Genomic DNA, 25392 nt, shown 5'->3' on the forward strand with positions numbered 1-25392 from the left:
CCTCTGTTTAAATAGCTGTGTAATGGGCAGGGGGGCATAAACTTACCTACCCCAGGAAATTCAAAGTTATTGTCAGCATCCTCGTGAAGTTGTGAGTGTGGGGGGAGGAAATTTTAGGACTTGATTTTCACAGGTGTTGAGCACCCATAACTCCATCTGAAGTCAATGGGAAACGCAGGGTCTCAGCACCACTGTACAGTATATAATGAGACAAATTCTGCCCTGGAATACATGCATTTATCGTCCATTGACTTCAGGGGTGGCTAACAATCAATAATAATAATACCTAGCTCTTTACAGCACTTTCCGTCAGTAGATCTCAAAGCACTTTACAAAGAAGGTCAGTATCAATATCCCCATTTTACAGACAGGAAAGCTGAGGCACAAAGAGGCAAAGTGACTTCCCCAAGGTCCCTCAGAAAGGCCAGAACTGGGCCCCTGTGTCTTGAATCAGAATTTCCTGGTTTGGCTGGTTTGTGCCCCAAACTGGACATTTTGGAAAATCCGGGCAGTTTAACGAAAAGAGAAATTCAGAACATTCCAGAGTGAGGAAAAAAGCCCACTTCTGAATCCTCTCTTCAGCTCATTCCCACCAACTGGAATTAATCCAGCCCCCCCCCCCCCCCCATCTTCCAGTTTTTCCACCATTATTTCATTTGCTGGTGCTCCCCTCGCCCCCATCTTCCCTAACTTTTGGTCCCGATCCTGCAATCCACAAGGAGTTCATAGCAAGAGCAGGGCTTGCGTGTGTTCCTCCGCCGCAGGCCAGCACAATCAGACACGACCCATCATCTTTGTGCCAACACCTCTAGAACTAAAAGTACGAGTCTCCATAGCTTGAGTTAAACCAGGGGTGGGCAAACTTTTTGCCCCGAAGGCCACATCGGGGTTCCGAAACTATATGGAGGGCCGGGTAGGGATGGCTGTGCCTCCCCAAACAGCCTGGCCCCCGCCCCCTATCTGCCCCCTCCCACTTCTCACCCCCTGACTACCACCCTCAGAACCCCCAACCCATCCTACCCCCCTTGCTCCTTGTCCCCTGACCACCCCCTCCCGGGACCCCCCACCCCTAACCACCCCCTGGTATCTCACCCCCTATCCAACCCCCCCTGCTCCCTGTCCTCTGACTGCCCCGACCACTATCCACACCCCCACCCCCTGACAGGCACCCCGGGACTCCCATGCCTATCCAACCCCCTCTGCTCCCTGTCCCCTGGGACCCCCCTGCCCCTTATCCAAGCCCCCCACCCCCTTACCATGCCGCTCAGAGCCCCAGGACTGGCAGCCGCGCCGCGCCGCCCAGCCGGAGCCAGCCACACCGCCGCACAGTCTAGAACACGGGGGCAGGCTGGCGGCTCTCGCAGCCGCACTGCCCGGCAGGAGCTTGCAGCCCCATCGCCCAGAGCGCTGGCAGCATGGTGAGCTGAGGCTGCGGGGGGACAGCAGGGGAGGGGCTGGGGGCTGGCCTCCCCAGCCAGGAACTCAAGGGCCGGGCAGAACAGTTCCACGGGCTGGATGTGGCCCGCGGGCTGCAGTTTGCCCATCTCTCGGAGTCAAACAGACAAGGCTCTATAGCTTGGGGATGTACCAGACTCACATTCTCTGTGGACCAAGGACAGAGGAGGGTGGCTAACACACCCTGACCAGTAAGTTACTTACAGCAGCTGGTGTAGCATGCGGCCTCTTAATCCCAGGCCTGTGGTTTCCTGCAATATTAGCAACCACTGAGCACACGCGGCTCTTAACAAACAAACTAAACTACTGTGCCATTGCGGTCATTCATTATTTAAAATGTACATGTCTCTGCCATTTTTACGGCCCTGATCCTGCAATGATCTCTGCACGGTGCAAGCTGGGAGAGCTCACAACAAGATCTGGGCCTAAGTCTTCACTTCGGAGCTGACCGGAGTAAGGGTAGGAGGATTGAACTAATCGTTAACAGACTATTGGCCAGCTCAAGCGGACTTTTGTGAACTCTTTGCCGTTCCATCTTTAATAAACTCAAACTCCTTTGCTGAAATATTTAAAGCAGCTCTTTTCCCTTGCAAGAAATATAGGGGTTGACAGGAGTTTGGACGGGGGAGTTTTCCCACCCATTTTAATGAAAGACAGAGCAAGCCCGTAATGTGTTAACTACTCTTTATATAGCTTTTCCGTGCTACGCTAGCAGCATCTTCCACTAACTTTACTTGGATCGTAATGTCAGTGAGGCCCCGATCCTCCAATGCGTTTTACATGGGCATAGGGGTCTGCCTGCATAGAACTCATTACAGGATTGGGACCTGAGAGGGACTCTCTCCCTGGCTTCTTGAGTAATAATAATAATAATACCTAGTCCTTTTCATCAGTAGATCTCAAAGTGCTTTACAAGGGAGGTCAGTCTCATTAACTCCATTTTACAGAATGGGAAACAGAGCGGCACAGGCCAGCGGCAGAGCTGAGATAAGAACCCAAGTCCCTGTCCACTAGCAATGCTGCCTCACTAGTAGAGTTGAATGGGAAGCGATCACCAGGCAGAAATGCGAGGGGTCAGCAGCCTCTCCCTTAGGACTCAAGAGTTAAACTTTGGAGCCTGCTCCCAAAGGTCAGTTGGGACCAGATTCTCAGCTGGTGTAAATTGGCATAGCTCCATTGTAGTCAATTGATTTTCACCAGCTGAGGATCTGTTCCCCCCCACCCCCCATGTCCTATCTTCTTGTCCCATGTCTGTCTGAGGGCTGGCAGTTCGCTATTGCAATTTGTAAAGTTTAAAGCAAGGTCAGGTGGCCCTTGCAAACCACCGGTTCCTTCAATCCCACTTAGGCATGCAGCAGGCAATGCCATTTGAGTGGCTGAGATATTGGCATGCTGCATATTCAGCAGCAGTAATTGGATTTCCGCAGAAGCACTGGGGTTTATTTAGCTGTGTTATTTCTGCTTCTTTCAAGTAGCTTTTGCTGCAGGAAACAACCTGCTTGGGGAGGGGTGAGGGGGGGGAAATGAGCTGCAACCTGTTTGGAGTATTCCTTCCCCCACTGCCCCAGCAGGCACTGGGTATAATTGTAACAAAGGAGGGGCACTTTCCACTACTCAGGAGCAGTCTCCTCACCTTTCTTTACAAGATTAGGCAACACTTTATTTGACTTGCCTCTGTAAATTCGAACCCAGAGTAAAAAGCAAAGCTGGAAAGAGGAGCTGGTCCTGGGATCTGGATCAGATTCAGATCCAGATCGACATTAATTTCAAGGCATGATCTGGTGGGGATTTAGGTTTGACAGTGCTCGGGTCAGGTGGAAATCTGACAAGATCAGACATTTGAGAGATTTCATCATCTTAGACCAAAATTTAATTTAAATTCGATGGGGGTCTCTCGTCGTCTGTGTGTGTGCTTATCTGGAACACTCCTGCAAATCTTATGTGACTGTCCAGCTACCAAATACACAGTCCACCATCACAAATCGTATTTAGCTGTAATAGTGGGTCCAAAAGCACCATGGGATAAACTCCGCTGTTCTCACTTACACCAACTAAGAAGATTTGGCCTGTGCTAACTTGCATAGCTGTGTAAAGAACAAAGTCCAAGGGCTTCCCCTTGCCACAATCTCCGTGTGTGTATGCATGCGTGCGTGTGTGTGTATATATATATATATCATACACACACACACACACACACACACACACACACACACACATATAAAATCTGGTAGTCTATGCGTGCCTTCTTTGGAGTTCTTGTTTGTAAGTGTTAGCCTTGCAGAATTAATATCTTGTGAAGCAAAGTGGCAGATCAAATCCTCCTCTCACAGATGCAATTATCTTTGAAGATAAAGGACTCAATTTATCAGCGTTGCATTCTGGGGGGCTTATGCTCTAGCCGTTTAGCATCCATTGTGCTGTAGCTGTTTTTGCATCTGTGGCATTTCTCAGGGACTTTTTTGTGTGTGGCTTAAATGAAAGTCGCCCCTCATGTAAAGGTTTCATGTGTTATGTTACAACTGCGGGGAGTCAGCACCTGAGTTCTTGGTGATGCTGGAAAGAACAATAAAATAAAACTAACTTTAGAAAGAATTAGAAGTGTGTCTCAGTGTAGTTCACCTAATCCTGCAGAGACTGTTGCTGTTCTGTGTTTGTACAGCACCCAGCGCCACTGTCCCATACCATAATATAAACATTTGCTAATGTAAGAATAATAGCACCTCCCAAAACAATAGGGCACTTTCTTTACAGAAATTCTACACCTTTTAAAAACCCAAACATCTGACTGTCTAGAAACAAAGGGGATCAAGCCAGTTCCCCACTACCATATAATCCTTTATCACTGCACACAATTTACTCTCTCCACCCAAACTTTACGTTGCACCCCCGTTACTAGGCTAGAATTCCCTGGATGAAATCCTATGGCTATGCTATGCATGTGTTATAATGGTCCCTTTCTGGCCTTAGAAATCTATTATGTTACATGCTTCTTAAATGTATTCTCTTTGGGGAAAGATACTGCACCTATCAATGAGTTTGTAAAACACCTTCAGTATTGCCAACCACAACATCCAAACATAATGAGTTAACACCCCCCCAAAAAAAATAATAAGATGGGCTTAACAATTAATGTTGGTTTCTTTTTAATTTGTGTTCTTGTTTTTTAAGCCTTTAGGCTTCATGTTGTCAGGCTTTTCCCCACACCCATGAGAGTTAGAGCATCCTTTTTCTTTTCAATGAAAGCTGAAGCTCTGATAGAATGACAAGACACCAGGAGCTGGAGCTTTAAGAATAACACAGAATATCATGAGACTAGTGACAAAGTCGCAAGGGTTGGCAGCACTGGGACCTAACAAAAGGTCCCAGTCTTGGGTGGGGTCTTTGGGGGCTACAGAAATGTAAATGCTAAATATAACTTGCATGAATATGGTTGTAGCAACTCATCAAAAGTATATTCGCAGTGCAAACCTATAGATAGCTTGCACCAATTTCCCATAGCATTTCATTTCTAAGCTCAAGTTGATAGCTATTCCATCAGATAAAATGGTAATCGACATGCTTCTGAAATATGGCACAGAAGGGGATTTCACAGACTGACTAAGAGCTGGAGACCTGCCTTGTATTCCCATATTGGAATGTTTTCCATATTCAACTGCCCTAACGGCAGACAAAATTCAAGAAACTGGAGCGTTTTCTTGGATGCACCTAACTCCCACAGGAAAACTAAGTTAAATGCAAAATAGAAGTCACCCTTGCTTTGAAACCACTCTCCTACTTAAAGCTTAAGGGGGAAGGTAATTAAATTTAATAAAATTGCAACTTCTAAACTAAGACACACTGTAATGGACTTTATCTGAGCATCAGCCCCCTAGAAAGAACGTGAATAAAACCATTACAAATTGGTTCACAGCAACCCTTTGTTAACACATAGGACTTTTCTTAGCTGGGGAATTCTTCAGCTGTTTAATATTCATCATGGCCATGGCCCAAATCCTGCAGTCCTTACTCTGGATCTCTATTGGAATAAGAACTTCAGCATTTGGCCTGTTAAAGGACGAGAGAGTGGCAAAGCAAAACGTTACAAGGGCTTCCACAATGGAAAATGGCGTAACGCGCTTGCAAGTAGCTCTTGAGGCCTTATTGACGTCTCCACTTAATGGTCTTCAATTTGATTTCACATCAGTGAAGCTCATTCTGTGTTTAGGGCAGGCACACCCAACCATGTACCGTACCTAAAGCTAGAAGCAAGTCAAGCAACTCTTGGGTGCTCCAGCATAAACACATGCTAATTGCTAAAAGCTGTGCCTTTTTTTCTCCGGCTATGCAGTGCATGTGCAATGACTCTTACATGGACTCTTGCATGGAACTGGGGTAAAAATCTGTCTGGGGATTGGTCCTGCTTTGAGCAGGGGGTTGGACTAGATGACCTCCTGAGGTCCCTTTCAACCCTGATATTCTATGATTCTATGATTCTATGTCAATGAGTCTTGCCTTGCTGAGATGGATGCAGGATTCCATCACTGCCATCGGTATCTCTACAGGTGCCTGTGACTTTTGTATCATGGTGCACGGCTCGATGTGGTGGGCACAATTGGACTTACACGATGGCTGATGCAGTGCAGCTTGGTTTGAGAGATCCTTCTAATTGTGCTGTTGACCTATTTTCATATGTTTCTATGCACATGAGTAAAAAGGGTTCAAGTGGGACTGAAGTGGTCTATAGCACTGGGGCTGAATTTCACCCACAGAGAAACACTGAAAGGCATAATATAGAGATCTTTAAAGAAATAAAATAAGGACTGGTCTACACTTAGAAGTTCTACTGCAATAGCGATGCGGGTTAGGTCTGTGATTTTTTACAGACATAGATATGCTGGTATAAGCCCTAGTGTAGACTATTGCAATTATACGCACCTCACTGTGCTTATAGCAGTACACCTTATGGCAGTATAATACTACAGTATAATACAGCATAAGCTATACTGGTATAAACAGTTATCCCGGTATAACAGTGTGTGCTAGAGGGTTTTGCTGGTTAATTATACCAGTATGACTGTACTGGCAAAGCCCTCCTAGTGTAGACAAGACCCAAGTGTGTTAGTACCAAAGGGAGTCAGACTATAAACAAATTGTAGCCTGTTTACAGCATTCTTCAATCACGTTACAGACAAGGAGATGGGCTAAATGACATAACGGGCCTTTTTCCAGTCTCAGCGTCCATGGTGTATATGTTTTTAATAGGATGGAGTAGGGCGGGAGGAAGGAAAGTTGCCGGAGGATTATGACTTCACGTTGGGCGGTCAGTCACTCCAGCGTAATCCTTACCTGATCCCCATACAGCCTCTTCTATTTGACTTTACAAAAACCGCTCACGCCTGTTTCCATGTCCGCTTTCAAGCTGGCCATGACCTATGGAAACAAATGATGCAACATGAACACAGCAGAAAAAGGAGGAATAACTAGAGCACTCAAACCTGCGCTGTGAATGAACAACCGACGAGATGCTGGCAGATTGATACTAATAAGGAAATGGTCTGAAAAGTAGCACAGCTGTCTTTGCACAGAACACACATCACAGGGGCACACTCTCAAAGTATTTCATTGGGCATTTTATTAGCAACAGACAGTTCTGAGTTCAAATTTGCTAGGCTACTGCGGACAGAAAGCCAGAGTCCTAAAAGCTGGTGGCCATTAAGGGAACCATGATACCAGTCCTAAAGAGAAGGTGTTTAATCTTTTGTTTCTGAGACACATTCCAATATGACAATTAGGGCTTGTCTACACTGGCACTTTACAGCGCCGCAACTTTCTCGCTCACCTGAGTGCTGCAAACACCCCCCTGAGCGCTGTAAGTTTCAGCGCTGTAAAGTGCCAGTGTAGACAGTGCACCAGCGCTGGGAGCTATGTCCCTCGTGGAGGTGGTTTAACATTGCCAGTGTAGACTAGCCCTTAGATTCTGCTTTATGTATTTCCCCTGCAGTTTGAACTGTGCAAGGTGTTCTTGTGCAAAGTGTGCTGTTGAGCAGCTGCAACATTCTTCCCCAGAAGTGGCCGCATTTCTGAGGAGGAGGAAGATACACTATACAGAGAGATGTGTAACTGATTCAGAGAGGTTTGGGGTCTTTGGAAGAAAGGCATTACAGAGAAATGGATCATGGTCTGGTGGCTAGGGCACTAAGGCTGGAACTCAAGAGCTCTGGGTTTTTTCCCCCCACCTCTGCCACTGACCTACCGTGCGAGCTTGACACAGTCCTGTCATGTCTCTACTCCCCCTCCCACCTTGTCTAGTTAGATAGCAAGAGTTTTGGGGTTGAAATTGACTATCACTCTGTGTCTGTACAGCACCTAGCACAATGGGCCGCCAAGTTCAGCTGAGGCCTCTCCACACAACAGTAATACAAATAACAACATCACGTATACGCACTACATACTAGTCGTGATAGACAGTTGAGCAGAAGTGAAAAGTAAGTGTGAAAATCTCTTGTATTTCTACAGCACTTTTCGGCCTGAAATAAGACTCCCACAGTCTTTTCCAATATGTCTGTTTTGTAATTATTCGCCCCATGCAGAGCAGCCACCTCTGTGATGCACTGAAGCAGAACAGGCCCTGCCGTATCATGCCCCAAAGTTAAAGGACTCCGTTTATTATGTTGCTTTGGCTTGGCCAGAAAAGTTACATAAATCTAAATCTCTCCAACCACAGGATGTTCTTTGTTAACATACCTGGGGTGAGTCACTCTGCCCTCAGGAGCAGAGGTTCTGAGCCAACAAAGGGCATTTCCAAAGCCCGGTTATTCTTTATTCAGAGAGCACCGTGTGCATTCCTGAGATTTTTACTCCCCCTCCTCTGCAGAGGAGTGTTGTTCAGATTCTTCATCTGGTGCTGCCTGGTATACTGATCTGTTACAGGTAATTTGCACGTTGGTAGCCAACGCTGCTTGTTGCTAGCCAATGCCAGTCTTTGCATCTGTGTTTTCATTCCGTGCATGCAGTACATGGCAGGGACACACAAACTACCTAGCTGACGCAGGGTGCTTAGAGGTTGCACTTAATTCATGTTCAACGGACCAAATTGAGGCTGTCCTCCATCTTGAACATAGAAGTACAAAACCCAACATACAGTGCTCCATAATTAATGGAACAATAATAATTAGCACTTTGTATCCAAAGATCTCAATCCACCCTATAAGAGGAGGGCATCTTTACCCACAGTTTACAGATAGGGAAACTGAGGCCCAGAAACAGTAAGTGACTTGCCAAAAATCCAAATGAGTCAGCAGCAGAGCTGGGCGTAGAATCAGGTCTCCTAACTCTCAGACCTGGTCTACACCCAAAACGTAGATCAACCTAACTACGTGAAAAATGTCACACCCTGAGCACCACACTTAGGTCAATGTAACCGTTGGTGTACATACAGCTAGGCTGATGGAAGGACTCTTCTGTCCGCTTATCTACTGCCTCTCAGAGAGGTGGATTAACTCCCCGGATAGAAAAACCCCTTCAGTTGACGTAGGAAGTGTCTACACTCCGGCGTCAGCTGTGCCGCAGCCGCATTGCAATGGAGACGTATCCTCAGTCCTGTTCTTTATCCACATGACCCTGCTGCCTCCTTCTGTTCTGGAATCAAGGTGGAGCACTGCCTCTTGGGATGTGCAGTCTGCACAGGTTGCACTGCTGTGTTATAGGTACGGGTGGCCGCTAGTTGCCTTTTATAATTAAAGAAAAAAGAAACTAAAGCCCACTGTAAATAAAGTCAACAATACATTTTCACGCCACCCATATTCGAATGGGGGGAACTTAGGTTATGTTCAGGCTCAAAGAGTCCGACGAGTAAGCAACGAACAAGTCTTTTCTTCACGTTGCTTTCTGGCGTGGCAAGACGCAGCAGATGGTAAAGGGAGCCTGCCCTCAGCAGACTCTCTGCCCACCTGCATGTTAAATGATTTCTCAGGCTGGGATTTTATTTGGTTTACCCCTGCAAACAGAGACGAGGAATAAAATATTCCCAGAGGCAGGAGCGCCTGTTTCTGAACTGCCTTGGTCTCTCCCTCTCCATGGGCTGCAAATACCAGGTGTATAGTTAGCGGCTGGAGACTGCTATTAAGTTATTTTTGGAAACGGGACAGAAATAATAATAGCACAACGCTGGCGAATACGGTCAACTAAAAATCAGCTCGGGAAAGCAAATCGCCTTAAAAAACCCGCCAATTCCTGTGCACGCCGAGGTTATGAAAACACTGCGAGGACAAGGGATGCTAGACAACCCTAGCGCTGGCCGGTCAGCAATTGCATTGACCATGGCGACGCCACTCCACTCCCACCTCGAGGAGGCCACCCAGTGGCTATGCGGTATGGGGACGTTGTCACACACTATACAGAGGTCAATTTCCCATAGGGATGTTCAGGGTTGGGATGGATTTAGGGTTTTGATCATGGAGGATATGGCCAAAATACCTTTCTAGTCTTTCCCTCTTCTCTGCCATCCCAAACAGGTTTCCCAGCCTCTGAGAAAACTCAAGGTGCGTGCTTCCCTGCTGGCCCATACAGCTTATTATGATGAATTGATTGGTAGAGGAATCAGGATCAGGGCCCTGAGGTGGTAGGCACTGTATAAATACACACATCACTGCCCCAAAGATCCGCGGGCCTGATCCAAAGCCCACTGAAGTCAACGAACAGACACCCGTTGACTCCCATGAGTTTTAGACCAAGCCCTATCTGTGACCATCTCATGGAGTTCTGGGAAGGGGTCTCTCCACTGCAGATCTGCAACTATAATCTGCTTGTTAACACTGCTAAGTGCCACTCACAGAGTGGCAAGCAGGAGAGTGGAAAATATTTAATCAATGCCATAAGAAGCGTCTCATCATCTCTGCTATAGGGTTAAGCCTAGTGAGTCTGAAGAAACCTTTCTTAACAACAATAGGTATCTGGACCTATTTAGAAGCAGCAAATTGCCTTAGAAGATAGAAATCTTCAAGGGAGCTGAATGGTGGAAAAGAACATTGAACCAATAGCATTTGTGCAGCATGTTAGCACCCAGGGACCTGCAGTGCCCAGACACTGACTGCATTTAATGTAGCAGAATTTAACATACATACGCACACCTCAAAACCCTCACATGGAAGTTAAATCATTGAGTTATAGTTATCACTCTCCTCAGAAGTTTAGTTAACCTAATCTGCCACTGTCTCCTGATTTCAGCTGTAAAATCCAACTGCTTTGCTCTAAATTGCTCCATATCTGTGTAACTTTGGACTTTGTATGGAATTTTTCCCCCCAGTAAAACTGAAAAAAAAAAAAAATCCACCGAAAATTCATATGGCTATATATTTCCCTTTTAATTCCAGATAACAATCTGCTTTACAGAGCACGTAACCAGACATGGAGCTAGTTAATAACTAGCAGAAGTCCATGCCTATAATGAAATATTAATGCATGATTAATATAAACAAGTCAGCATACATAACATATATATGCACACACACACACACACACACCCCTAACAAAATTCTTTGTAAACTTACAGTTAATGTTGCTCCTGGACATTTCCTACCAACACAATTACTAATAATCAAGGCTCATTAAAATCCGGCTCAGTCTCAGTTCATGTCTCTAACCTAGCAAACAACAGCTTGGAGACCTCTCAGCTCCAGGACCAACTCACTTTCAGTAGCACCCACAAGGCATACATCCAGTTCTCAGGCACATGCCCTGAACTCCAGTGTATATACGCTGGAGACATGCATGGCGTGATCAAGACTATAATGCATTTGTACAGTCCGATGCTGCCGGTAAGGTGGGGCTAGCTCATTGTCCCCTCGGGCGGATGAGAGGAAGCTTGTCAGAGGGTGAAATGACCTCTCTGTGGGAGCTGCTAGTTCCACTCTTTGAACCCCAGAATTCAAACAATTTTGGCTGCAAGTTTCCCACTCTCCCTGCCCATCAGTCTCCATGGGCCTATTCAGTTGTCAGCGTCTCTGCCAAGGCTGTGAACAAAGGTGCCAGCTAATGCTGGCTGTGGTGCTGTTTTTGTGATGTGGACAACAGTGCTCTGGGGACGAGGCTCAGCCCCACCAGCTCACTGTACTCATTTAATACATGTGCAGAATTTCAATCTCCCCTTAGCCATTTAAAGGGGGCTGGATATAGGTATTTAAAACAGGGGAAAGGGCAGATCCTCATCTGGTGTCAATCAGCATAGCTCCATTAGCTTCAATTGAGCTACCGTGCTTGACACCAGCTGAGATTCTAGCCCAGCAAGATGGTCTTGTTAAAATAATTTGGGGGTGGGGTGGAGGGAAGACATCTTGTCATAGGACCATTTTATCTTTAATTTCCTATAAAATTTCCCTGATGAGGCATTTTGTGAATAACATGCAGGTAGGTGACTGGAGCACACGTCAGAGTCAGAATGCAGATGTCACGGGAGATGGCAGCAAATGCAGAGCTGAAGAAACCCTGAAGCATTGAGTTCCTGTGCGACAGGATATTTTGACTTGAGATAGCTACTCCCAGGGAATGCTCATCCATCAGTGTCCGGAAGCAGACAGGCAGGCAATCCCGAGCTGCTGGTTTGGTACAATACACCTCTGCAGCTGGGGAAGTCCACAGGATAAACAGTCTCTACCATCGAAATACATTGCTACAGATTTATTAAATCAATATTAATTCATAATCTTTAACACACAACGACAGTTATATCTTACATACAAACTACTTTCTTGTCACATCTCCCAACTGTCCGGGATAGAATTAGCTTATTACTGGCTATATATCTACTAATAACTTCTCCCTTCACCCTGGGAGGTGAATTAAGGAGCGCTAATAAACCATGGACAGTAATCCATTTACATGTTTTACACTTTTGTCCAGCCACCAGATGAAACGGTCCATAAAAGAGGTATTTTCCCCTTGCCTCCCACTGGCTTAATCCTATCTAGCAACCTCTGACCACAACCTGCAGATAACCAGGGCAGCTCACAGAGGTGGATTTGGGGGATACTTTTAGCGATGGCTGGAAGTGAGGTTGGGTTTTTAACAGGGGTGCTGGAACAATGTGTATAGTGGGGGTGCTGAGAGCCACTGAACCAAACTGTAAACCCTGTATCTGATGGAAACCACTTCAAGCCAAGGGGTGTGGCAGCACCCCCAGCGCCCCTAGTTCCAGCATAGAATCATAGAATATCAGGGTTGGAAGGGACCTCAGGAGGTCATCTAGTCCAGCCCCCTGCTCAAAGCAGGACAAATCCCCAATTAAATCATCCCAGCCAGGGCTTTGTCAAGCCTGACCTTAAAAACCTCTAAGGAAGGAGATTCCACCACCTCCCTAGTTAACCCATTCCAGTCCTTCACCACCCTCCTAGTGAAAAAGTTTTTCCTAATACCCAACCTATGGTTTTTAGCAACCCACGCTAACCTTGAGAGGATACATTGCTCCCTCCAGGAGAAAGGACTACTCAGAGCTAGATCATTTCAAAGCTGTTGTTCAGTCAAGACAACACACCATCAATGAAGTGAAGTGCACATCCTGCAGTTCTTACTTGGGGCCTGATCCTCAATGTGCTGAGCAACCTCAAGTCACAACTGAGTGGAATGCACCCAACTAGTGGGGCCAGGCCCTTCACGTGTCTCCTGAGACAAAATTCACAGGGAAGCTTCTGGAAGTTTTACCTAAATAAGAGTTGGAAAGGTTGGCTCTAACGGCAGGTAGGCCCCGTGCTCAAGAATTTTAAATGTGGCTAGGGATTATGGGGGCCCTTATTCAACACACCTGAAAGGGGCTGATGCTCAGATAGTGCCTTTTTTAAGGAGTCTCAATTGGGCATCACTTTTGGAAAACTTGGCCTGCGAGCATCTGCTGCTGAAAAACATACACTCCTTTCCCCATGAGCAAACAGGCTCCCTGTGGCGTGGGTATTATTAATGACACAATGGAGAACAACTGAGGTGCAGCTACCCCCTAGGACGTTTCTTAGCTGTTTTCCAGCAGCATTGTATCTGTGCTAGTGCCACCAGCAGTGAAAGCTCTAATGCAGACCAGGCATAGACATTTTACCACCTTGCCATCTGAACCAGCAGCACCAGTTGTTGAAAAACCGGTACGAAGTTTCCTCAAAAAATTAGCAACAAACAAACCAGAGCCAAAGCAAAAATGTACTACAAAAAGCTGGTGCTATGAGCAGCGAGAGGCACCCTGAACAGGGTTGCAGTTTGCTTCACAATCATTCAAACTACCTGCAAATAGCTGGAGATTTTACAGCAACTGATCTGTGAGCTCTACATCCAACCAGCACTTGCCAGTGTGGCTGGAGAACTGTGTCTGCACGCTTTGACAGGTACCATCCTAGCTGTGAGCCAGAAGAGAACAAAAACGTAGCAAAGCATTTTACAACCTAAAAGGTTGATTAAAGGATTAGAAAACATGCCTTACAGTGAAAGGCCCAAGGAGCTCAATCTATTTAGCTTAACAAAGAGAAGGTTAAGGAGTGACTTGATTATAGTCTATAAGTATCTACATGGGGAACAAATATTAAGAATGGGCTCTTCAATCCAGCAGAGAAAGGTATAATACAATCCAATGGCTGGAAGTTGAAGCTAGACAAATTCAGACTGGCAATAAGGGATAAGTTTTTAACAGTGAGAGTGATTAACCACTGGAACAACTTATCAAGGGTTGAGGTGGATTCTCCATCACTGGCAGTTTTTAAATCAAGACGGGATGTTTTTCTAAAAGCACGGCTCTAGGAATTATTTTGGGGAAGTTCTATGGCAGCGTTTCCCAAGCTCTGGGTTATGACCCCAAATGGGGTTGTGCCATCAACATACGGAGTCACTGGTCCAGTGGGTTGGATTTAGCCTGCCAGACGATGCTTTCTGCCCCCAAATGTGTCTGATCTACCCCCTGACCCACAACATGGCAGCCACTGCACAGTGTGACCTTGCATGTATGGGGCGTGCAATGTCCCGTTGTGCAGAAGCCGCCATTTTGTAACTCAAATCTGTGGCCTCCTGGTGTTTGTGGATCAGATCCGGATACGCTGGCTGTGTGGAGGTGGCTGTGCTGACGTCAGTTTGGCCACCTGCACCATTAAGCTGTGCAAGCATCCAGCTGAGGGACTTGAATCCAGAAGATCCCTATCTGTGGGCAGCAGCCTCATCAACAGAGCATCCTCTCTGTTCCCGCTGGTAGGAGCCTGTGCTAGCCTTTTCTGAGGTGGGACTCTACCATGGCTCATAAGCTCCTTAAGGCGGGGCCCATATCTTCTATTGTGCCCCTCCAAGGACCCTGTTGGCACTTGATAAAGAATCATGGTAACTCACTGGCTCTGTGCTGCCCTAGGAACGTCCAGTGTAGTGATATGAAGTCCTGCCTTCCTTTGCTTAACACTGACTTCCTCCCTCTGATTTGCGATAAGAGGGACAATGGACTCATTTTTACGCAGAGTCTCTGTGCAGCCTCCAGCAATGAGTCTAGTGATGCAGTTATGAACTAAAACAAAGGAGTCCAAGAAACGTGCTTGCAAATATGCCAAGACGTTCTTTGAGTACGGCTTCACCAGTGTTTTGGTCAAGAACAAAGAAAGGCCAAAAACGCCGACTATGTCATAGTGTTATCTAGAGAAAGCATGAAGCCTAATAAACTTATACGACACTTGGAAACCCTCCAGAAGGAACACATAGGAAAACCAAGTTCCTTTTTCCAGCACTGGAAAGAAGAACTTTTGAGTCAACAATTCAAGAGAGTCTCTGACCAAGCTCAAAAGGCATCATATGAGGTGAAAAGAACAGGAGTACTTGTGGCACCTTAGAGACTAACAAATTCATTTGAGCATAAGCTTTCGTGGGCTACAGCCCACTTCATTGGATGATGAGGTGAGTTATTGCATCGCAAAGGCCAAGAAGCCTCACACAATTGGAGAGACTTTGATTTGGCCAGCTGCAATCAAAATGGTGAACATAAAGTGTGGGGAAACTGACGAAAATAAATTCAAAGCCACCTGCTCTCCAACCACACTGTGAAAGGAAGGATTGAGGTGACAGCAGCAGATCAGGAAAACACTAGTGGCGTGTCTGAAAAACATGGATCGTGGTGCACACTTCTTGGCTTTCAGGAAATACACATGGGAGGGTGCTATTCTAGAAGATGTTCTGTTCTGTCTCCCTCTTCCCGCACACGAGACAGCACAAGGAATGTGCAACGTGCTACATAGCCACATGCAAGACAAAAATATCCCATGTGATTGCACGGTGGGCTTTTGCACAGATGGAGCGCCATCTATGGCAGGCCACAATCAGGTCTGTGTGCCTTGGTAAAGAAAGTTGCTCTATCTGCTGTGTGGACTCACTGCATGATTCACAGAGAACAACTGACATCTAAGGCTCTGAGTCCAGGGCTAGGCAAAGCTTTGCAGCAGGCCTCATCTACTGTGAACTACATCAAGACTCAGCCTCCTCGTGCACGTCTGTCTGTAAAACTGCGTGAAGTCAATCAAGACTTGTTGTCCCACACTAAAGCTTGCTGGCTGTCGAAAGGAAAAGTACTGGGACGATTTTTTGAACTGAGACACAAGCTGAAGGCCTATGCAATGGACTGCACAAAGAGCGAAGTCATTGATTTTCTGTACAACCAAAGGAAGATGTGCCTTCTTGACTATGTCACAGACATATCTGGGAAACTGAATGAATAAAATACAGGTCTGCAAGAAAGAGCACCCACATCCTTCAGCTGGGAGAATGCATCACAGCATTTGTGAAGAAAATTGTTTTCTTGAAGGACAATCCATTGAAGACAAGCTATGAATCCTTCCCTCAGCTGTGCAAGTTCCTGGCTGACAATGAAATTATTCAGCCTCCCACACATGGCTGAGCATCTCAGCTGGCTGGAGGAACAGTATATGTCCTTTTCCCCCAATTTGGATGTGACAAAGTATGACTGGGTGTGAAACCCCTTTCAGAGCAAGCCTGATGCCATGGATTTGCCAGCAGCTGAAACTGTACAGCTCATCAAAATTTCCTGAGATCGATTTTTGTGAGGAACATATCCCCAACTTTCTCTCCCGGAGTTCTGGGTCATTGTCAAGAATGAATATCCTGCTCTGTCAACATGGGCCTTGAAACTCATAGTGCCATTCACGCGCACATATTTGTGTGACGCTGGATTCAGCGCACTTCTGTCCATTGAGCAGTGCTTAATTTGTAATGAAAGAGGTGCCAGGGCTCAAGCAATTAGGTGCCGGAGCTCAAGCAAGTTTTTTACATTCATAACTGATGCAGCAAGCCCAGAGGTGCCAGGGCTTTGAACTGCCAAACCTAGAGGCTCAGCTGGGGCTCAGTTCTGGCAAGCCCTGGCACAAATTAAGCCCTGCCAATGAGTCTCGGTATTGATCTACCATTTAAGTCACACTGGAGATTAGATGTGCAGCTTCTACCATGCCACCAGCCTTGGCAAAGCTGTGTCGGAACACACAAGCTCACGTGTCACATTAGAGAGCATTAAATAACATATGTAATGCGTAAATTTCTTGGATCACTTAGTCGCCATCTTGATTTATTGTGATCTGGGGACACAGGAAACTAAGTCTCAAAATGGGGTCACGGAGAGAAAAAACTTGGGAATCCGTGTTCTCTGGCCTGTGTTATGCAGGAGGTCAGACTAGATCAGGGGTCGGCAACGTTTGGCACGCGGCTCGCCAGGGTAAGCACTCTAGTGGGCCGGGCCAGTTTATTTACCTGCTGACGCGGCAGGTTCGGCCGATCGCGGCCCCCACTGGCCGCGGTTTGCCGTCCCAGGTCAATGGGGGCGGCAGGAAGCCGCGGCCAGCACATCCCTCGCCCGCACCGCTTCCCGCCGCCCCCATTGGCCCGGGACGGCGAACCGCGGCGAGTGGGGGCCACGATCGTTTGAACCTGCCGCGCCAGCAGGTAAATAAACTGGCCCGGCCCACTAGGGTGCTTACCCTGGCGAGCCACGTGCCAAATGTTGCCGACCCCTGGACTAGATGATCACAATGGTCCCTTCTGCCCTGGGCATCTATAAATCTCGGAAAGTAGGAGCGTTTTTATTTTTCCCTGGACTGGTTTGCTCCATCCCTAATTACAATGGTCTCTTTCATGCCTTTGTAGTTGAGATCACTTTATTGGCTTCTCTCTCTACCTTATTTTCAGGCGTTCATAATAACTTGGCTCTCACCATTTGCTTCAGGCTGGGTGCGTTTTTAATGGTGATTTGTTGCAGAGTGCTACAGTCTAGATTAGAAGGACAGTGCAGTCTTGGGACATGCGGACTGCTCAAGCTATTGGGAATAGCTCCTTTACACACAGATTCAGTGCCACTACGTTATATCCCACCGGGATGCAGTTTGCCCCGACCACTAGCTTTGACCCTGCCTTGGTGCCTTTGTCTGACATGGACTTGCCAGCGTACAGAATACTTGAGGGAGGCTCACTTGTGTTGCACTGGCTTATATAACTGGAGTGGTTTTCATGAGCTGGCGCAGCCTCCACTTCCCCCTCCTTTTCCCCCTGCTGCACTACAATCTGTCAAGAGGGCAGCTACACATGGAATAAAATCGGTCAGGCCCCTGGCATTTTGGGGATGGAAACATATCAGGCTGATAGCGGCACCTGGCAGGGAGAAAGGAAAGCAAATTCTTTCCTCTGGGCAGACAGAGCCTCTGCTGCATCATATGGTGGGAGGCATTTCAGTGATCTGAATGGGGCTGTTGCCATGAAACCAACTTTGCCCAGAGACACCAACTGTGGAGGGCTGGGAAATGCTCTGGCCTCTTCATTGAGCAAAGGACCAAAAATTAAAATGAAGTCCCGAGTAGTTTAACCATTTCCATGCTGGTCCCAGGAGTCGGCTCCAAGGCGGCTGCCTACAGTCCTGGTTTCAGTAGTCTCGTTGCTTTGATAACGCTGGCTGCATTTAATTTCTGTCGGTGTCAACACAAAACCAGCAGGTGAACCCTATTTCCTCTACTAAGGTAAAATTCACCCCTGTGCAGAGGGCCGGTGCTAGAGCTGTGTACGCCTTAAGCCTGGACGGGGTGAATTTCACCCACAGTGACAAAGCAGCCTTTTGCTTTGCCAACTTACCTAACGTACTGATAGGAAGCCAACCTCTCAATCGGCTGAGGGTCCAGAGCAGGATGTATTGTGGGGCAGAGACCCCCAAATCAAAGCTAAAGGAATAACAGGGCAGAAAGTGCACAGAGATGTGGGAATCAATTTCTTTAATGCACACAGCCCTGTCTGTTATCTGCGCTTGGTGAAGGAGCATTTCTGGTGTGTCATTCATTAGCAATAATGACAGCAAGATAAGACTTGGTTGGGGATGGAGGAAGATGTTGATCTCTTCTGTGATGGGCAGTTGAGAGATACTGTATGATGTGAAGCGATAAAAGCAGCTGGCTGTTCGGTCCTTCTAATAATAGGCACTGAGTAATGAAGAGGAAGCTGATTAAACTGACATTGTCCTAGGACATGCTTTGATGTCAGTACCATGATATTCTGTTTGATAGCAAAGTAGCTGTCGTGAAGGAGAGGAAGGCTAACATAGCAACCCCGCCACTTTGCACTTCTATAGCGCCTTCCACCAGCAGACCCCAGAGCACTTCACAGGTATCAGTTAAGCTTCAGGACACCCATGCGAGGTGGGTTTTTGAATGTGTCTCACCCCTGGGGGAAAATAGGCACAGCGAGGTTAAGTGAATTGCACAAAGGTCAAACAATGAGTCAGTGGCAGCATTGGGCATAGAACTCTTTATTCTCAGTCACTTGCTTTTACCACCAGACAATACTACTGCCTCAAAGTCTGCAATGTTGTCCAAATCTCAGTCCAACTGTGCCAACCTCCTGAGTCTGCAGAGGAAGTCCCATAACTAAGCTCTGAACAGCTTCCCAGTGTTTCTAGATTAGGCTGGAACCAAAGCAAGGGCACCAGCTCTCATTTTAGCACTTCTGTCCCATCCTTTCCCACCAACTGGATAGACTCCAGGAGCCTAATTCTCCTCTCCCACCAGTGTCACTTCAGTACAGAAACCTTGGATTTACATGGAAGTGAGGGGAGCATGAGGCCCAAGAAGTGCAAAACTGAAAAACAAGGTGGAAAATAAAGGATCCAAACTCTTTGGAACATCATCAAGGGTTCTGGTCTAGTTTGGAGGGACGTTTCTGGAGTTCACAGAGGACGAAAGGGGTGTTATTTTATCCAAACTGGTTTACACATTCTTCGCCTCAATAGAATACAAGAAAAGACCGTATTTTCAAGTGCCTTAGAATAGTGGCTCTCAACCTTTCCAGTCTACTGTACCCCTTTCAGGAGTCTGATTTGTCTTGCGTACCCTCAAGTTAAAAACTACTTGCTTACAAAATCAGACATAAAAATATAAAAGTACCACAGCACATTATTACTCAAAACTTGCTTACTTTCTTATTTTTACCATATAATTATAAAATAAATCAATTGTAATATGAATATTGTAATTACATTTCAGTATATAGTATATAGAGCAGTATAAGCAAGTCATTGTATGAAATGTCAGTTTGTTCTGACTTCGCTAGTGCTTTTTATGTAGCCTGTTGTAAAAAGAGGCAAATATCTAGATGAGTTGATGTACCCCTGGGAAGATCTCTCAATACCCCCAGGGGTATGCATACCCCTGGTTGAGAACTACTGCCTTAGAAAATCACACACACACACACACACACACAAAATAACAGGAACGCTTTCATTTTTGCATGTCTGAAAACAAAAGCAGGCTCCCTATGAGTAAGAAATGTGGTCATTTATGACGCTGATAGTAACAAGAAAACCCATTCACGTCTCCTTGTATCATATTTTTGGGTTATGAGTAAAACAGGAGAAAGGGATGATGGCTCTGCACAGTAATACCGAGTGTCTGACTCTGAAACTAGCTTTGAGATGCAGTGCAAATGTTAACTAGAGACTTCAGTTTCTGGGTGGCTGTGGTGGTGTTGTGGGTGGGTTTTTTTTTTTAAGAAACTCCAGCTGTATTTAGCAATGTAATTTTTATGCCTCTCTCTACACTGCTCATTTAAGGCCTTATCTGGTCATTCTCTGTGTATGGAAAAAGACACTGGACCCAATTTTGCAGTCCTTACTCAAGCAAAATTCCCATTGACCCTAATGAGAGATTGGCCTGAGTATGGACTGGAAGATCAGCCCCACTTCCCACTGGTTGGATCATCTCAGCTGGCGGAGTTTTTCCTTTGGAGAAGTTCAGTTTCTCTAAAGCCATGACAGACATATTTTCCTACCCCTATAAATCTCAAATAAAGGCCCCCATTTAAAAAAACAACAACAAGAGGCCAAAATAGACACGCTGTACATTTAAAAGACTTATTATGCACTTTAAAAACTGGGACAGACACTGCATATATTCCACAGATGGAATATCGATTCTGCTGCTGTGAAGCAGCTGGTACAAAGTTTGGAAAGATAGAAAAACTTGGAACACGAGAACCATGTGAGTTTTTTTTTTTTTTTTTAAAGCACAGCAAAAACCAAAAGGATGTTTGGAATCCATTTTCTAAAAATTCAAAAACTGTCCAATACTTGATACTTAAATTGCTTCTGACTGGAGTGAAATGATTTCAGAAAAAAACAGAAATGCCAGGGCATAAGGGGGTCAAAAGAAACTGTAATTAAAATGTTCCTAAGTGTTGCTAGAAGCAAATGGAAAGAATTGATGTTCATTCCAACCATTCCAGCAATTTAGCCATATCTGGGTTTCCAGTTGTACGGGTGGGTTCAAATCTCAGGATCCCATTCTACAGCCAGACCACCAAGGAAGGAGACAAATTGTTTAAGGTTGATCCCAAGGCAGCATAATCGCAAAGTGACGGGATGAAACTGAACACTGGAAACATTTAGGCTCAACATCTGAAAATCTTTCCTAAGTGTGAGATCTAGGAGTCTGTGCATAAGCACCCAAAGGAAGTGGTGTAAGGCCTATCACCGCATCAGGTCTGGACTGATAGGTATAGAACAAACCTGCATGGGCACTGGGATGGTCTAGAACACCCAACAAGGCTCATTGTCGGTGAGACTTGCTGGCTTGGCAGTGGTAAATTGTCTGGGAAACTGGGAGGTAAAATGACCTTGAAATGACCGTCCCCTGCCTGGTCCCCTACCTTATCCCAGAGGCAATATATGGTTCCTGGAGGAAGATCATAAAGGCTCAAGGAAGCAAGCTGCACTGGTGTAAGTACCCAACGAGCACCAGAAAGTGAGAGCTCCACTAGCATCATATACAGATGGGAACATAAGGGTGGTAAACTCAGCACCCAAATGACTGTGTTGGCCGTGAGGGGAGGGAACGTAAATATGGCATCAAGACCAGTCCCCAGGTTGTGATTCAGGTGCTGGGGAGAATGGATCATCATGCCCCAGTGACTGGGCCAGGCACAGCTAATGCTGGGGACACTGTAGACTTCTGAGTTATATAGGGTAGAGCATTTGATCATTCTTAGCACCCCCTATTGGTGAATATTAGAAGTTATAGCTAGACATTAACTAGGAAAAGCCCATTCATATATTAAATGTAAGAGCAATCAGCTGTTTTCTGGCTTTGAGACATGCCCCTGTTTCATTCTTTGTAACTATGTTGATTATCTTTTTAAGGACATGCTTTTAATATAATAAGATTCTGGATTTTATATAATCACGCTCCACATTTTCAGACAGAGACAAATTGTCCACCGCAAAAAATGCACCTCCAAAATCCCACTTTTGCTCATACACAACCCGTGTTTGTCATGCAAATCACAGGTCACTTGGCAGTGAGGGCACAAGGATCCCAACTGCACACGCAAGCCAGTCTGCAGATGATCGTGCAGGATTTTGTCAGTTCAGTAAGTGTAGGCATAGTTTTGCTGACACACCTGTTATGCCTGTGTTTGAAATTTTGGCTTGTTATATTGTGCTGGAGGGTGTTGGTGGCTGTCAGCAGGCATGTCTTTGCTCTATGGGCAATCACAGATCTCGGTGAAGCTGATGGGTGTGCAAGCCACCGTTCATTCAGGCTAAATGGAAGAAGCAATTAAGGTCATTAATGGAGTCAGATAGGTAGAAGAACAGAAGCTACCACTCAAGGTGCTAACCCAGGGAGAATAAGAAGGGTTTCCTTGGCACTGACTGAAAATACAGGGGCTGGGGCATTGATTGGTGGAGCTGTATGTGTTTGTGTGTATAAGAAGCAGAAAGCAACCAATAAGGCCAGAAGAAAGTAGAACAGACAGGCAATCCTTGGCAGGGGGCTAGACTTGATGACCCTTGCGGTCCCATCTAACCTTATGATTCTATGATTTTAAGAGAACCAACAGGAGTGTGGCCCTGGGAGGAAGCCCAGAGAGAGTGCTTCTTTGGGTAGATTACTGGCTGGTAGGGCAGGCTTGGAAACTGTGAGCAAGGAAACTACTGCTGTTTGTTCCTGTGTTTGAGGAAACAGGACTTTGTGTGCATTCTTTGAAAATCAACATTAGATCTATTATTATTATTTATATTATTATTATTACATTACTATCAATATTATATTATATCTGGTAAGTAATATATAGTGAGCCAAACTCTGCCAACTTCCAAGGAGCATGCTCGCACAAATATACCTTTCCCCTCCCCTTTGTCTGTCTTGTCTGTTTAGATTGGAAGCTTTTTGACCAGGAACTGTCTACTACTCTGTGTTTGTGCAATGCCTCGCACAATGGGCCCTCACTGGTCCCTAAGCCCTGCTTTCACTGAACCAACTTCTGTTGGTGAGCGAGACAAGCTTTCAAGCCAACCGAAGTTGGTCCAATAAAAGATATTACCTCATCCACCTTGTCTCTCTCTACTGTACCTAGGCACTACTATAATAAACATGATTAAAAGAACAGTCCCGTATCTCCTGGTGAAGTCAATGGGACCCTGGCACATACATTGGAAAGCTGAATTTGTTCCAGTAACTGAAGAGAAGCAGTACTAGATATCTACAGAAAAGGAGAGAGATCTGAATGCTTATGGCTTTGATACATGCAGCATAGTTGTAGCTGTGTTGGTCCCAGGATATTAGAGAGACAAGGTGGATGAGCTAATATCTTTTATTGGACCAGCTTCTGTTGGCTTGAAAGCTTGTCTCTCTCACCAACAGAAGTTGGTCCAATAAAAGATATTACCTCCCCCACCTTGTCCCTCTACGGCTTTGATAAACAGTAGAGCGCCTAATGACTTGGGGGTTAGAATTCTGGAAGGCTATTAGCAATCCCGTCAAATACAGTAGGTTCACCCGGAGGATTTAAACTGAAACCCATCCTAATACCCTTGAGAGATTCTTATTCAGAGGGTAGCTAGGAGTTCTGAATATTTTGTTAACAACTCTTTTAAAAAGAAGCTGTGGTTTAGGAGAAATATACTTGGAATCCCTCAAAGGCTGTTGAGTTAGACTCTGGTCATGTTTGGGGTGAGGTGGGGAAATCTCACTGGACAAAATCAGGTTTCTTTTCATGTGAAATTCACCACCATAGCACCTAATGGTGTGTCTATACTGCATGCTTGCCACATGGTTTACTCATGGCAACCCCTGCCCCCTCCACCATTCACACACAAATTCCTTGAACACATGTTGTATGAGCATTGGGTCATGTTAGCATGCTTGGCTGACGTGTCCTCCTACCTGCCCACTTTGCACTGAGGATGCAGCTTTAGCTGGGCTGGAGTGGTGCATAAACCTTGAGCTGGTGCGCCGTACGGGGGTGAATGTTACTCTCGGGTCATACGAGCATATCTCCTTCTAACCGTGCCGATCATCTGCTCATTCAAACATCCATCCTCTTTGCTTGACTAGTGGCCTTGGGCATGACAATCTGCACTGCACTTCTATTCTCAGTCTCGTGCCTACGGAGGTAGCAGGGAATGGGAACACCGCAGTTACAGAAGGAAGGAGTCAGGACCCAGTCCAGCTCGGGTCGAGCCCTCACAGTGCAACTTAACGGAGGTTTATCTGCTGAAAAGACACAGCAGCAGAAGTCTGGGAGTAGGAGCAGAAGGCCAAGATTCCCCTGTCTAGCCTTCTGTTTGCAAAGTCTCACATCACCGTCTATTTCCAGCTTTTGCCAATCTGTTTTCACTTACATATATTAGTTCAATGGTGTGTGTGCACACGCAGGCACACTGCACATATCAGCTTTCAGGGTAACTGCTCCACGCTATCTTTCACATGCTTCTCATATGTGAGTTGCTTCATCTTAACAAAGTGCAGTGCTATGGCAGACAGGAGATTTTGCTAAATTCGCAGGAAACCCCTCACCCTGAATTTTCCCAGAAGAAGAAAATTAAACAGCCTTTTCCCCCTTCAGAGCTTGTACAAATGCATAATTGACTTTATCTATGTATGTTGTAGCCGTGTTGGTCCCAGGATATGAGAGAGACAAGGCGGGTGAGGTAATACCTTTTACTGGAGCAACTTCTGTTGGTGGAAGGGGCAAGCTTTTGAGCTTCTCAGAGTTTGAAGAAGCAGCTCTGTGAAGCTTGACAGCTTGTGTCTTCCACCAACAGAAGCTGATCCAATAAAAGATAAAAAGCACTTCACAATCATTCACATATTGCCCCTTACAACACCCCTGTGTCATAAGACAGTGCTATTATACCCATTTTACAGATGGGGAAACTGAGGCACAGACTAAACTGTCTGTCACAAAGCAGGGAATTGAACCCAGGTGTCCTGAGTCCCTAATTACTAGACCATCCTTCCTTTCCCAGTGACACAGGAACAGCTATTGGTGTTTGACAATTACATGAAATTAGTTTTGTGATCTCAACTAAGTTCCCCATGGACGACCATCCACATTACCAAAACCTGCATCAAACCCAGTTCCAGATGACACCATTTCTGGACCTTTCAGCGAAGGTCAAGGAGTAAATGAGTGACAAGACTG

This window comes from Terrapene carolina, unplaced genomic scaffold, assembly GCF_002925995.2.
Source record: "Terrapene carolina triunguis isolate 2854851 unplaced genomic scaffold, T_m_triunguis-2.0 Scaffold234, whole genome shotgun sequence".
Taxonomy (NCBI): Eukaryota; Metazoa; Chordata; order Testudines; family Emydidae; genus Terrapene; species Terrapene triunguis.